The sequence below is a fragment of the Oncorhynchus clarkii genome, chromosome 17 (assembly GCF_045791955.1).
Source record: "Oncorhynchus clarkii lewisi isolate Uvic-CL-2024 chromosome 17, UVic_Ocla_1.0, whole genome shotgun sequence".
NCBI lineage: Eukaryota > Metazoa > Chordata > Actinopteri > Salmoniformes > Salmonidae > Oncorhynchus > Oncorhynchus clarkii.
In genome coordinates this window covers 44429136-44441925 of record NC_092163.1, presented here as the reverse complement: position 1 = coordinate 44441925, position 12790 = coordinate 44429136, and positions in this window count along the sequence as shown.

Genomic DNA, 12790 nt, shown 5'->3' with positions numbered 1-12790 from the left:
CCAGGGACACCTGAAGTCAACACTAAATGAATCATTGTTTATTAACAGCAAGCTGGAGAGGTCACAGTCAAACAGATGCATAAAATACCAGTCTGAAGTGAGCGCCACCGGGGCAGTCCTGTTAGTTCTCTTATATACTGCTTACACTGACAAGTTATATTTGCATGATTTAGCTTATTCATTATTCATAATTAATTCATCATTAACATTTGTTTCGTGTATGTGATTGATCAAAACCGCACAAGGCTTCTTCTCTCCAAGCTGAGACCTTGAAACTGAGATATTGTCGCGGATTCCCCCGGTACTGCTGCCCTTCCATGCACCAGTTCCGGAGGTCTACGTCACCGGCCTCTAGGCATCAGTGAACTGTCTCATTACACACACCTAATTCCAATTCCCCTGATTAGTAATTGTATATACAGTTGAAATCAGAAGTTTACATACACCTTAGCCAAATACATTTTAACTCAGTTTTTCACAATTCCTGACATTTGATCCTAGTAAAAATGCCATGTCTTAGGTCAGTTAGGATCACCACTTTATTTTAAGAATGTCAGAATAATAGTAGAGAGTGATTTATTTCAGCTTTTATTTCTTTCATCACATTCCCAGTGGGTCAGAAATTTACATGCACTCAATTAGTATTTTGTAGCATTGCCTTTAAATTGTTTAACTTGGGTCAAATGTTTCGGGTAGCCGTCCACAAGCTTCCCACAATAAGTTGGGTGAATTTTGGCCCATTCCTCCTGACAGAGCTGGTGTAACTGACTCAGGTTTGTAGGCCTCCTTGCTCGCACACACTTTTTCAGTTCTGCCCAAAAATGTTAGATGGGATTGAGGTCAGGGCTTTGTGATGGCCACTCCAATACATTGACTTTGTTGTCCTTCAGCCATCTTGCCACGATATTGGAAGTATGCTTGAGGTCATTGTCCATTTTGAAGACCTATTTGCGACCAAGCTTTAACTTCCTGACTGACGTCTTGAGATGTTGCCTCAATATATTCACATAATTTTCCTTCCTCATGAAGCCATCTATTTTGTGAAGTTCACCAGTCCCTTCTGCAGCAAAGCACCCCCACAACATGATGCTGCCACCCATGTGCTTCACGGTTGGGATGGTGTTAACCGGCTTGCAAGCCTCCCCCTTTTTCCTCCAAACCTAACTATGGTCATTATGGCCAAACAGTTCTATTTTTGTTTCATCAGACCAGAGGACGACGATCATTGTCCCCATGTGCAGTTGTAAACCGTAGTCCGGCTTTTTTAAGGCCGTTTTGGAGTGGCTTCTTCCTTGCTGAGAGGCCTTTCAGGTTATGTCGATATAGGACTAGTTTTACTGTGGATATAGATACTTTTGTACCTGTTTCTTCCAGCATCTTCACAAGGTCCTTTGCTGTTGTTCTTGGATTGATTTGCACGTTTTGCACCAAAGTACGTTCATCTCTAGGAGACAGAACACTTCTCCTTCCTGAGCGGTATGACGTTTGCGTTGTCCCATGGTGTTTATACTTGTATACTATTGATTGTGCAGATGAACGTGGTACCTTCAGGCGTTTGGAAATTGCTCCCAAGGATGAACCAGACTTGTGGAGTTCTACAATTATTTTCTGAGGTCTTTGCTGATTTCTGTTGATTGTCCCATGATGTCAAGCAAAGAGGCACTGAGTTTGAAGGCAGGCCTTGAAATACATCCACAGGTACACCTCCAATTGACTCAAATTATGTCAATTAGCCAATCAGAAGCTTCTAAAGCCACGACATCATTTTCTGGAATTTTCCAAGCTGTTTAAAGGCACAGTCAACTTACTGCGTGTAAACTTCTGACCCACTGGAATTGTGATACAGTGAATTATAAGTGAAATAATCTGTCTGTAAACAATTGTTGGAAAAATTACTTGTGTCATGCACAAAGTAGATGTCCTAACCAACTTGCCAAAACTATAGTTTGGGGTACTGTCACAGATTCCCCTGGTACCCCTGCTCAACCCGTGCACCAGCTTCGGAGGTCTACGTCACCGGCCTCTAGGTGTCACTTAACTGTCTCATTACGCACACCTGATTCCCTTTCCCTTGATTAGTAATTGTATATATGTGCCCTCTGTGCACCATTGTTTTGTCGGTTATTGTTCCCATGTCCGTTTAGCTCTGTGAGTACCTGTGCTTTGTTATTTCTGCTTTCGTGCTGCGTGTATGGTGCACTTGTTATTACGGGTCTCATCCCGTGAATTGTTGTGCATTTGTTATTATAGGTCTCGCCCCGTGTAGTGTATTGCGGGTCTCATCCTGTGTATTTATTAGAGGTTTTACCTCGCTCTGTTGTTCGGGTTACATCCCTGTGTTTTTGTATATGTGTTTGTTTTGGTCTTCATCCCCGTGCTTTTTCATTGCATGTTGTATATTTTGGGTGGAGTATTAAACCCCCCCATTTTACAAATTCCTGCGCCGGTCTCCAATCATTTATACAATGTGACAGATATCCCTTTCTATTCTCAAAACAATGTTCTGGGCGTACTGCCAAATTGCAGACACTGATAACGAGGATTCCTCCCATGCACGATCAATCAGTCACTTGCATGAACCCAGTCGAATTGGTTATTAGAAAAGCACAAACATAACATTTTCCTGAAGTTACAGCCAGTAATGATGTTTTCATGTGATTGTCAAGCGAATCACTTTAAAAAGTCGGTTACCTTCAAACAATCGTCCAAAATAATTCCAGCAGTCGAACAGTGTGAACCCACCAACCATGTTAAAAAATAAATGTATTTACATTTTGTTTTAATAACGTTTTTTTCTGGTGTTGCTGCAGCACCCTGAGCACCCCTACTTCCTGCGGCTATGATACCAACTGTCCTTCAATTTGGAATGGGCTGAAACTATCTCGGAGAGAGCATCTGAGTCAGCAAAACAGCACCCCTCTGTCTTACTTTATGTATGACATGCCTTACTCTTTTTGGCCAGACAGCATCAGATACATGGACTACACATACTGAGACACAGGGGCACTGTTTCACTCGCTGGGATGCTTTATTTTATTCTGTGCGCATCTCGGTTAAATAAATGATCAATGGGCAAGGAGGTACGGTAGGGCATGCCAGGTCTAGGGGTGACCACATGTCCCTGATTGTGTGGGACAGTCCCGCATTTTGTCCCTTTTTCCCACAACCAAACAATCATGTACCTCAACAAATTCAAACACCAAAAAAATATTGATTTGTCCTGTATTTCAGTCAGACATTCCAACCTGTCTCTTACAGTCAGGTTGTGCTTATGATAAAATATATATTATAAGGATGTGGTAGCTAAGCCTACTGGTCATATTAAACACTTCTCCAATTGTTGTTGAGATCTGATAATCTGCGCAGAGCAGAGAAAGACCAATTTCATAGGCAATTGTCAACCAATGCTATTTCTCAAATAATTTAGGGCTAAATTCCAGCTAAACTTGAAAAGGACAGTAGGCCTAACTACTTACAAAAAGCGCGCTTCTGATGAAGAGCTACAAAAGTAAATTGGTGTATTATACTGAAGGAGAGCCTATAAGGTCATTTCATCAAATGTGAGGCTTTCCATGCTTATTAGTTGCTCATTCAACATACAGTATTTGCTGCTACCTCCTTGAATCCCATTTTAAAAGTCTCCCTAACTGATTTACATTCCCTGAGACCAACCAGAAATGTTTCATTGGCCAAATATTTTCATAAGGCCACACATGTGGTCTCTCATTTCTACATCCCCAAATTTTGCACAAGGCAAAAGAGTAGGCTATAGGGGCGCTTCAATTGCTTGTTCAGTGCAATGGACAACAGCTGTGTATTGCTGCCAGAGCCACCCATTCCTCACAAAGTAGGCCTAAAGTTACATCAAAGCGGAATCCATGTCTTGGAAGATCGCATAATGATTCATGTGTATTCTACATAACATAATAAAATATAATAGCATAGTATAACTTCACTGTTGTTACACTAAAACACCACCTAATTTCTCATGAGATGTATAGGATGGTTAGCTAAATAGTCCAAATAAATTGAATGGGCCAAAACTCAACAGCGCGTGCCAGTGGTGTGCATGTAAGTGTAAGCACAGCTGTGTTCTAGATTATTGGACAGTTGGCTTTCATACATTTTGAATTCTCAGCGCAGCTCAAGCAATTTCTCCAACTGTCAACACATTCAAATGACTAGAGGATGTAAACCAGAGCCACGTTTGTTGGGAATTTGGGCTGTGTGTCACCTGCAGATTGTGGTCTCAAAGCCGCATAGCTACGTCAACAGCATCCGTTGACTCTGGTTTACACTTCAGGCCTGTCCATAACGCTGGCCCTGATCATGACTAATGTATAATTGGCTGCCTTCCTCAACGCTGTTTTACAGACAGACATATTGAGATGTTTTAGATATCATATTATAAAGCAAGAATGCTGTAGTTGTCCAGTTCGGTGGTTAAATGTAGTTCCACGGGGCCGGCATGGTCCAAGCAAGGGGGCAGAGAGAAAAATGTGCGGTTTTATAGATAAGCTAATGCTATTTTACCTTTTTTAACCTAGGTTAAAATGTTGCCAGGACCAGCAAGGGGAGTGGGCCCGATTCTTTCCTTGGGCTGAATACGCCCAGAATTCATCGCGACACTCCTCCACCAGGCTGACTCCCTTCCCGCTTGATCCGAGACAGACCAAAGCTCCTGCGGTGGACGAGTGGTTCAGGCATGGTATGGAACAGGCATGGTATGGAACAGGCATGGTATGGAACAGGCATGGTATGGAACAGGCATGGTATGGAACAGGCATGGTATGGAACAGGCATGGTATGGAACAGGCATGGTATGGAACGATGCCTACGTGAAACTCCAGCGCGCGTCAGAAAGAGCAGCCCGATCGCCACCTTAGTGAGGCTCCTGTGTTCCATCCTGGTGACCGCGTCTGGTTCTCTACCAGGAACCTCCCGCTCAGCCTGCCCTGTAAGAAGCTGAGTCCCCAGTTTGTGGTCCACCGTTCAAGGTCCTCCGAAGGGTCAACAAAGTAATTTACAGATTACAACTCCCCACTAACTACCGGATCTCTCATGTTTCCCTCCTCAGGCCGGTGGTTCCTGGTCCTTTGGCTGATGCCGTCCCCCACGACACCCCTCCATCTCCCTTGGACATTCCGGTGAGTTCCGGTGGACAACATTCTAGATCCCAACACCATCCGAGAATTTCACCTTCGCCGTCCAGACCAGCCCACTCTTCACCCTCAGGGCCGTCCTCCTGGCCCGGCATCATCCTGCGACTGGAGCCACGTGTCTGGGGGAGGGGGGGTGTACTGTCACGTCAACTCCTGCTCCGGCGCTTGACGTCGCAGGTCTACTAACCACCGGTCCTTGCAACCCATCATTATGCACACCTGCGCCCTATCATGAGACACACCTGAACTCCATCACTACCCTGATTATTCCCCCTTTATCTAGCACTCCCTAGCATCACTCTTCAGGCAGTATTGATTCAGTTTTCATGTCCAGGCGCTTCGCTTGTTTTGTGACTCTCCATGTTCGTTATTATTAAACTCACCATCTGCACATGCTTCCTGACTCCCAGTGTCAGTCACAATAAAGCAAACATTATCCCTCAGGTCTAGCACAGCAAATACTTAAATTGTTCAAGCATATGTTGCAGAACAGTGAGTTGACAAGCCACTGACAGAGTTGACAACAGATAGTCTACTCAAAACAGACATATTTTGGCCTCTAAAAATCAAATTTCAATAGGCCTACAAACGTTTATAGAATATGGAAAATTATTAATTTGGAAATCCAGAATAGAAACATAATCATCCTATCATCTTTTTCAGCACTCTGACAGAGTTGGCGTTAGACAAAAATCTGATGGAGTTGGGGCTTTATAGAGTTGACTTTTTAATTTGTATTTTTTTAAGTGGTACACAGTATCAAAACAAAATCTCAGTTGCTTTATGGCTCTATAACCTAATAAAATCAAAATGTATGGTGATTACAATATTGTTTGCTTAAATCTATCAAAAGTAGAGAACTTTACAGATCATGAAATTGGGATAAAATTCCCCTAAATGTAAATGTTGAGCTCAAGATAACGCAACAAAATCTATTTTTTATTTTGTTTTTTTATTTCACCTTTATTCAACCAAGTAAGCTAGTTGAGAACAAGTTCTCATTTGCAACTGCGACCTGGCCAAGATAAAGCATAGCAGTTCGACACATACAACAACACAGTTACAAATGGAATGAACAAAACATACAGTCAAAACATACAGTCAATAATAATAAATAATAAATAAAAAGAAAACAAAGTCTATGTACAGTTAGTGCAAAATAAGGGAGTTAAGCAATAAATAAACCATGGTGGCGAAGTAATTACAATATGGCAATTAAACACTGGAATGGTAGATGTGCAGAAGATGGATGTGCAAGTAGAGATACTGTGGTGCAAAAGGAGCAAAATAAATAAATACAGTATGAGGATGAGGTAGATAGATGGGCTGTATACAGATGGGCTATGAACAGGTGCAGTGATCTGTGAGCTGCTCTGACAGATGGTTCTTAAAGTTAGTGAGGGAGATGGGAATCTCCAGCTTCAGTGCTTTTTGCAGTTCGTTCCAGTCAGTGGCAGCAGAGAACTGGGAGGAAAGGCAACCAAATGAGGAATTGGCTTTGGGGGTGACCAGTGAGATATACAGTGCCTTGCGAAAGTATTCGGCCCCCTTGAACTTTGCGACCTTTTGCCACATTTCAGGCTTCAAACATAAAGATATAAAACTGTATTTTTTTGTGAAGAATCAACAACAAGTGGGACACAATCATGAAGTGGAACGACATTTATTGGATATTTCAAACTTTTTTAACAAATCAAAAACTGAAAAATTGGGCGTGCAAAATTATTCAGCCCCCTTAAGTTAATACTTTGTAGCGTCACCTTTTGCTGCGATTACAGCTGTAAGTCGCTTGGGGTATGTCTCTATCAGTTTTGCACATCGAGAGACTAAAATTTTTTCCCATTTCTCCTTGCAAAACAGCTCGAGCTCAGTGAGGTTGGATGGAGAGCATTTGTGAACAGCAGTTTTCAGTTCTTTCCACAGATTCTCGATTGGATTCAGGTCTGGACTTTGACTTGGCCATTCTAACACCTGGATATGTTTATTTTTGAACCATTCCATTGTAGATTTTGCTATATGTTTTGGATCATTGTCTTGTTGGAAGACAAATCTCCGTCCCAGTCTCAGGTCTTTTGCAGACTCCATCAGGTTTTCTTCCAGAATGGTCCTGTATTTGGCTCCATCCATCTACCCATCAATTTTAACCATCTTCCCTGTCCCTGCTGAAGAAAAGCAGGCCCAAACCATGATGCTGCCACCACTTGTGGCAAACTTTAAACAACACTTTTTATGGATATCTTTAAGAAATGTCTTTCGTCTTGCCACTCTTCCATAAAGGCCAGATTTGTGCAATATACTGATTGTTGTCCTATGGACAGAGTCTCCCACCTCAGCTGTAGATCTCTGCAGTTCATCCAGAGTGATCATGGGCCTCTTGGCTGCATCTCTGATCAGTCTTTTCCTTGTATGAGCTGAAAGTTTAGAGGGACGGCCAGGTCTTGGTAGATTTGCAGTGGTCTGATACTCCTTCCATTTCAATATTATCGCTTGCACAGTGCTCCTTGGGATGTTTAAAGCTTGGGAAATATTTTTGTATCCAAATCCGGCTTTAAACTTCTTCACAACAGTATCTCGGACCTGCCTGGTGTGTTCCTTGTTCTTCATGATGCTCTCTGCGCTTTTGACGGACCTCTGAGACTATCACAGTGCAGGTGCATTTATACGGAGACTTGATTACACACAGGTGGATTATATTTATCATCATTAGTCATTTAGGTCAACATTGGATCATTCAGAGATCCTCACTGAACTTCTGGAGAGAGTTTGCTGCACTGAAAGTAAAGGGGCTGAATAATTTTGCACGCCCAATTTTTCAGTTTTTGATTTGTTAAAAAAGTTTGAAATATCCAATAAATGTCGTTCCACTTCATGATTGTGTCCCACTTGTTGTTGATTCTTCACAAAAAAATACAGTTTTATATCTTTATGTTTGAAGCCTGAAATGTGGCAAAAGGTCGCAAAGTTCAAGGGGGCCGAATACTTTCGCAAGGCACTGTACCTGCTGGAGCGCGTGCTACGAGTGGGTGCTGCTATGGTGACCAGCGAGCTGAGATAGGGCGGGGCTTTACCTAGCAGAGACTTGTAGATAACCTGTAGCCAGTGGGTTTGGCGATGAGTATGAAGCGATGGCCAGCCAACGAGAGCGTTCAGGTCGCAGTGGTGAGTAGTGTATGGGGCTTTGGTGGCAAAACGGATGGCACTGTAATAGACTACATCCAGTTTGCTGAGTAGAGTGTTGGAGACTATTTTATAGATGACATCGCCGAAGTCAAGTATTGGTAGGATGGTCAGTTTTACGAGGGTATGTTTGGCAGCATGAGTGAAGGAAGCTTTGTTGTGAAATTTTTAATTGGAGATGCTTAATGTGAGTCTGGAATGAGAGTTTACAGTCTGGCCAGACACCTAGGTATTTGTAATTATCCACGTATTCTAAGTCAGAGCCGTCCAGAGTAGTGAAGCTACTAATGGGCGGGCAGGTGCGGGCAATGATCGGTTGAATAGCATGCATTTAGTTTTATTTGCGTTTAAGAGCAGTTGGAGGCCACTGAAGGAGAGTTGTATGGAATTGAAGCTCGTTTGGAGGTTAGTTAACACAGTGTCCAAAGAAGGGCCAGAAGTATACCGAATGGTGTTGTCTGTGTAGAGGTGGATCAGAGAATCGCCAGCAGCAAGAGCGACATCATTGATGTATCATTGGGTTCTGCGTGGGTCCGCAACGCCAGTGGTCCAATTCCTAGACCTTTTCTGTCAGACACTAACTGTATGATAACTTTTGCACTCAAGACTCTTATCTTCAATTAGCAGCTGCAAAAACTCCCAAATTAAAATGAATACAGCTGTTAGGATTGAGTCCTATTGATTTGCCCTGATGATGATGAAGTATTATGTTGAACACATTGACAATATGTTGAACTGCTATGAGACTTGTGTGCTATTAGGTTGAATTCGTTTAGAAGGATGTGTGTTGACATACTAGTTGGCAAAAGGAGAGCAATAGTAACTGTACAGATGTAGGGTCTTAATTGATGCAGTAATTGCAGATAACTGCAGTGCACTGCCGCTACAATGCACTGTAATTGCAGTTACACTGCAAAAGTACTGCAGTAAAAAAAAAATGTTTATTTTGGATGCGGTATTTCTAGCATAGTGCAGTTTTACTGCAGTGTACTGCAGTTATACTGCACTCTGATTGCAATCTTTTTTCATAAGGGAGGATACGGCCACTATCTTGCTGAAACATTGCATACTCTGTTAAAGCTCCCCAAAGCACACACATACCTGGGTCTCTCCTCTTTTCAGTTCACTGCAGCTAGCGACTGGAATGAGCTGCAAAAAAACTCAAACTACATTCTAAGACTCAATCATGGACACTCTTACTGACACTTGTGGCTGCTTTGTGTGATGTATTGTTGTCTCTACCTTTTTTCCCTTTGTGCTGTTGTCTGTGCCCATTAATGTTTGTACCATGTTTGTGCTGCTACCATGTTATGCTGCTGCCATGTTGTGTTGCTACCGTGTTGGTCATGTTGTGTTGCTACCATGCTGTGTTGTCATGTGTTGCTGCCATGCTGTGTTGTTGTCTTAGGTCTCTCATTATGTAGCGTTGTGGTATCTATCTTGTCATGATGTATGTTTAAACCTACATTTTTATTCTTAATCCCAGCTCCTGTCGCTGCAGGAGGCCATTTGCCTCTTGGCAGGCCATAATTGTGAATAATAATTTGTTCTTAACTGACTTGCCTAGTTAAATAAAGGTTAAATAGAAAAAGTTAAATATATAGATACAGTACCAGTCAAAAGTTTGGACACCCCTACACATTCAAGGGTTTTTCTTTATTTTGATTATGTTCTACATAGTAGAATAATAGTGAAGACACCAAAACTATGAAATAACAGATATGGAATCATGTAGTGACCAAAAAACTGTTAAACAAATCAAAATATATTTTTTAAAGCAGCCACCCTTTGCCTTGATGACAGCTTTGCACACTCTTGGCATTCTCTCAACCAGCTTCATGAGGAATGCTTTTCCAACAGTGTTGAAGGAGTTCCCACATATGCTGGGCACTTGTGGGCTGCTTTTCCTTGACTCCAACTCATTCCAAAACATCTCAATTGGATTGAGGTCGGGTGATTGTGGAGGCCTGGTCATCTGATGCAGCACTCCATCACTCTCCTTCTTGGTCAAATAGCCCTTACACAGCCTGAAGGTGTGTGCTGGGTTATTGTCCTGTTAAAAAACAAATGATAGTCCCACTAAGCGCAAACCAGATGGATTTCTGTTTGCCCCACCAAGATTTACATGTTAAAATCACCACTGCACACCACACATAACAACAATGATTGTGCATCTGTCTGTCCCATGTCTGTGAATGGTTGAATTGCTCCTTATCATTCAGGTATCCAATAGCATTGAGAGTGTGTTTACATACAGAAGCTTACAACAAGGCTGTTGTACATTTCTGTCTGACTTGTACAGACATAGCCTATATTATCACACATGTCCTGTAAGACACGTCCTGTACTGTCATCTAGTGGACTCAGCGGGTCAGCGTAACCAAAAGACATGCTAAACTACAAACCTCCTCCCCCACCCTTTTATTTGACCTGATACTTACTAATTACTTATAAATTAAATGGTAACCTAATAATGATACTAACCTAATAATTACATGATCAAAACATAATGTTTTCTGGGCATCAATTAAAACAAGCACTAGATAATTGCTATTTGTGTATTTGGAAGTAAGTACCGGAAATAATGTATTGTAACCAAATGATACCCTAGTAAACATTAGTTCAACAACTGAAAGAGGACTGTAAAATAAGGAAGTGCAACAACCACATCTCTAGTATATTTTTTCATATTCAAATCATATTCAAATTAACTGTTCATGCCCCTGATAAATACACTGAGATTTGAATAGACATTTGCTTACTGTTCATGTAGAATGGCTGTGAGACAACAAAAAAATAATAATAATTCAAAAAGTGCACTCTACCCACAACATCGGGATAAGCCTACTACAAGTAGATAGGCCTACATGCTTGGCAGTAGGTGTTGTTGTCTTTACATCCTGTAGGTATGATATCTGATTGGAGGTTAACTTTACAGTAATGCTATTGGTCAACAACTCAGATGTTATAAAGGGGTCTCACTTTCATTGTCTGTCTCTTCTCTGTTCCAGACCTGCTGTGGTGAGAGACACTGTTTTTCTCTCGCCCTCTCCCATGCGCTATGGGCCATTTCTCTCTCTCCCTCTCTGATCATGCTTAGATACTTCATGTTTTGTTAATGTCAGTATTACCTTGTAACTTAAGCTTCATGCCTTGTATAATGTTTAGTTCATTTTACAATTATATTAAATCTATTTGCCTTTGATATAGACAATTCTCAGACCTTTCTTGCTAATCAGCTTTATGGAGTCCGATAAACATTTTAGTAGACTTTGTCATATTAAATTGCAAAGTATTATTATGGGTCGATTGTGCAATATATATTATATAGTTATTCATCAAATATTACTCCACTACAGTGTTATTAACTATAACTACATTTTATTACATGTGTTATTAACTTGTATTAGCCGTGTTAACTGTTATAACCTGTTATTAACTGTTATTCATATATTATTAACTCTAAAAGTGTCAACTGTACATTTTTACCCTACGGGCCAGTGCCAAAAAGGACAATTTTGAAAGCATTTTTTAAATCCTTTTTTAGGACTTTGTAATCAAACTACTTACCAACAAAAACAATTTGCTATAATTTCTATGTTAATATGGAGGAATGTAAAATAATCTCCCTTTTGTATAGTACTATGCTGAACATTTTTACTTTGAGATAAAATAACCAAATTTGGCATAGAGGTAGATGTACACTAGTACAAAAGTATGTGGACACCTGCACGTCGAACATCTCATTCCAAAATCATGGGCATTCATATGGAGTTGGTCTGCTATAACAGCCTCCACTCTTCTGGGAAAGCTTTCCACTAGATGTTGGAACATTGCTGCAGGGACTTGCTTCCATTCAGCCACAAGAGCACTAGTGAGGTTGAGCACTGATGTTGGGATATTAGGCTTGGCTCGCAGTCGGCATTCCAATTCATCCCAAAGGTGTTCAATGAGGTTAGAGCTCTGTGCAGGCCAGTCATGTTCTTCTACACTGATCTCGGCAAACCATTTCTGTATGGACCTCGCTTTGTGCACGAGGGCATTGTCATGCTGAAACAGGAAAGGGCCTTCCCCAAACTGTTGCCACAAAGTTGGAAGAACAGAATCGTCTAGAATATCATTTTATGCTGTAGCGTTAAGACTTCCCTTCACTGGAACTAAGTGGCCTAGTCCAAACCATGAAAAACAGCCCCAGACCATTATTCCTCCTCCACCAAACTTTACAGTTAGCACTATGCATTCGGGCAGGTAGCATTCTCCTGGCATCCGCCAAACCAAGATTTTTCCGTCAGACTGCCAGATGGTGATGTGCGATTCATCATTTCAGAGAACGTGTTTCCACTGCTCCAGAGTCCAATGGCGGCGAGCTTTACACCACTCCAGCCGATGCTTGGCATTGCGCATGATCTTAGGCTTGTGGCAGCTGCTCGGCCATGGAAACCCAATTTATG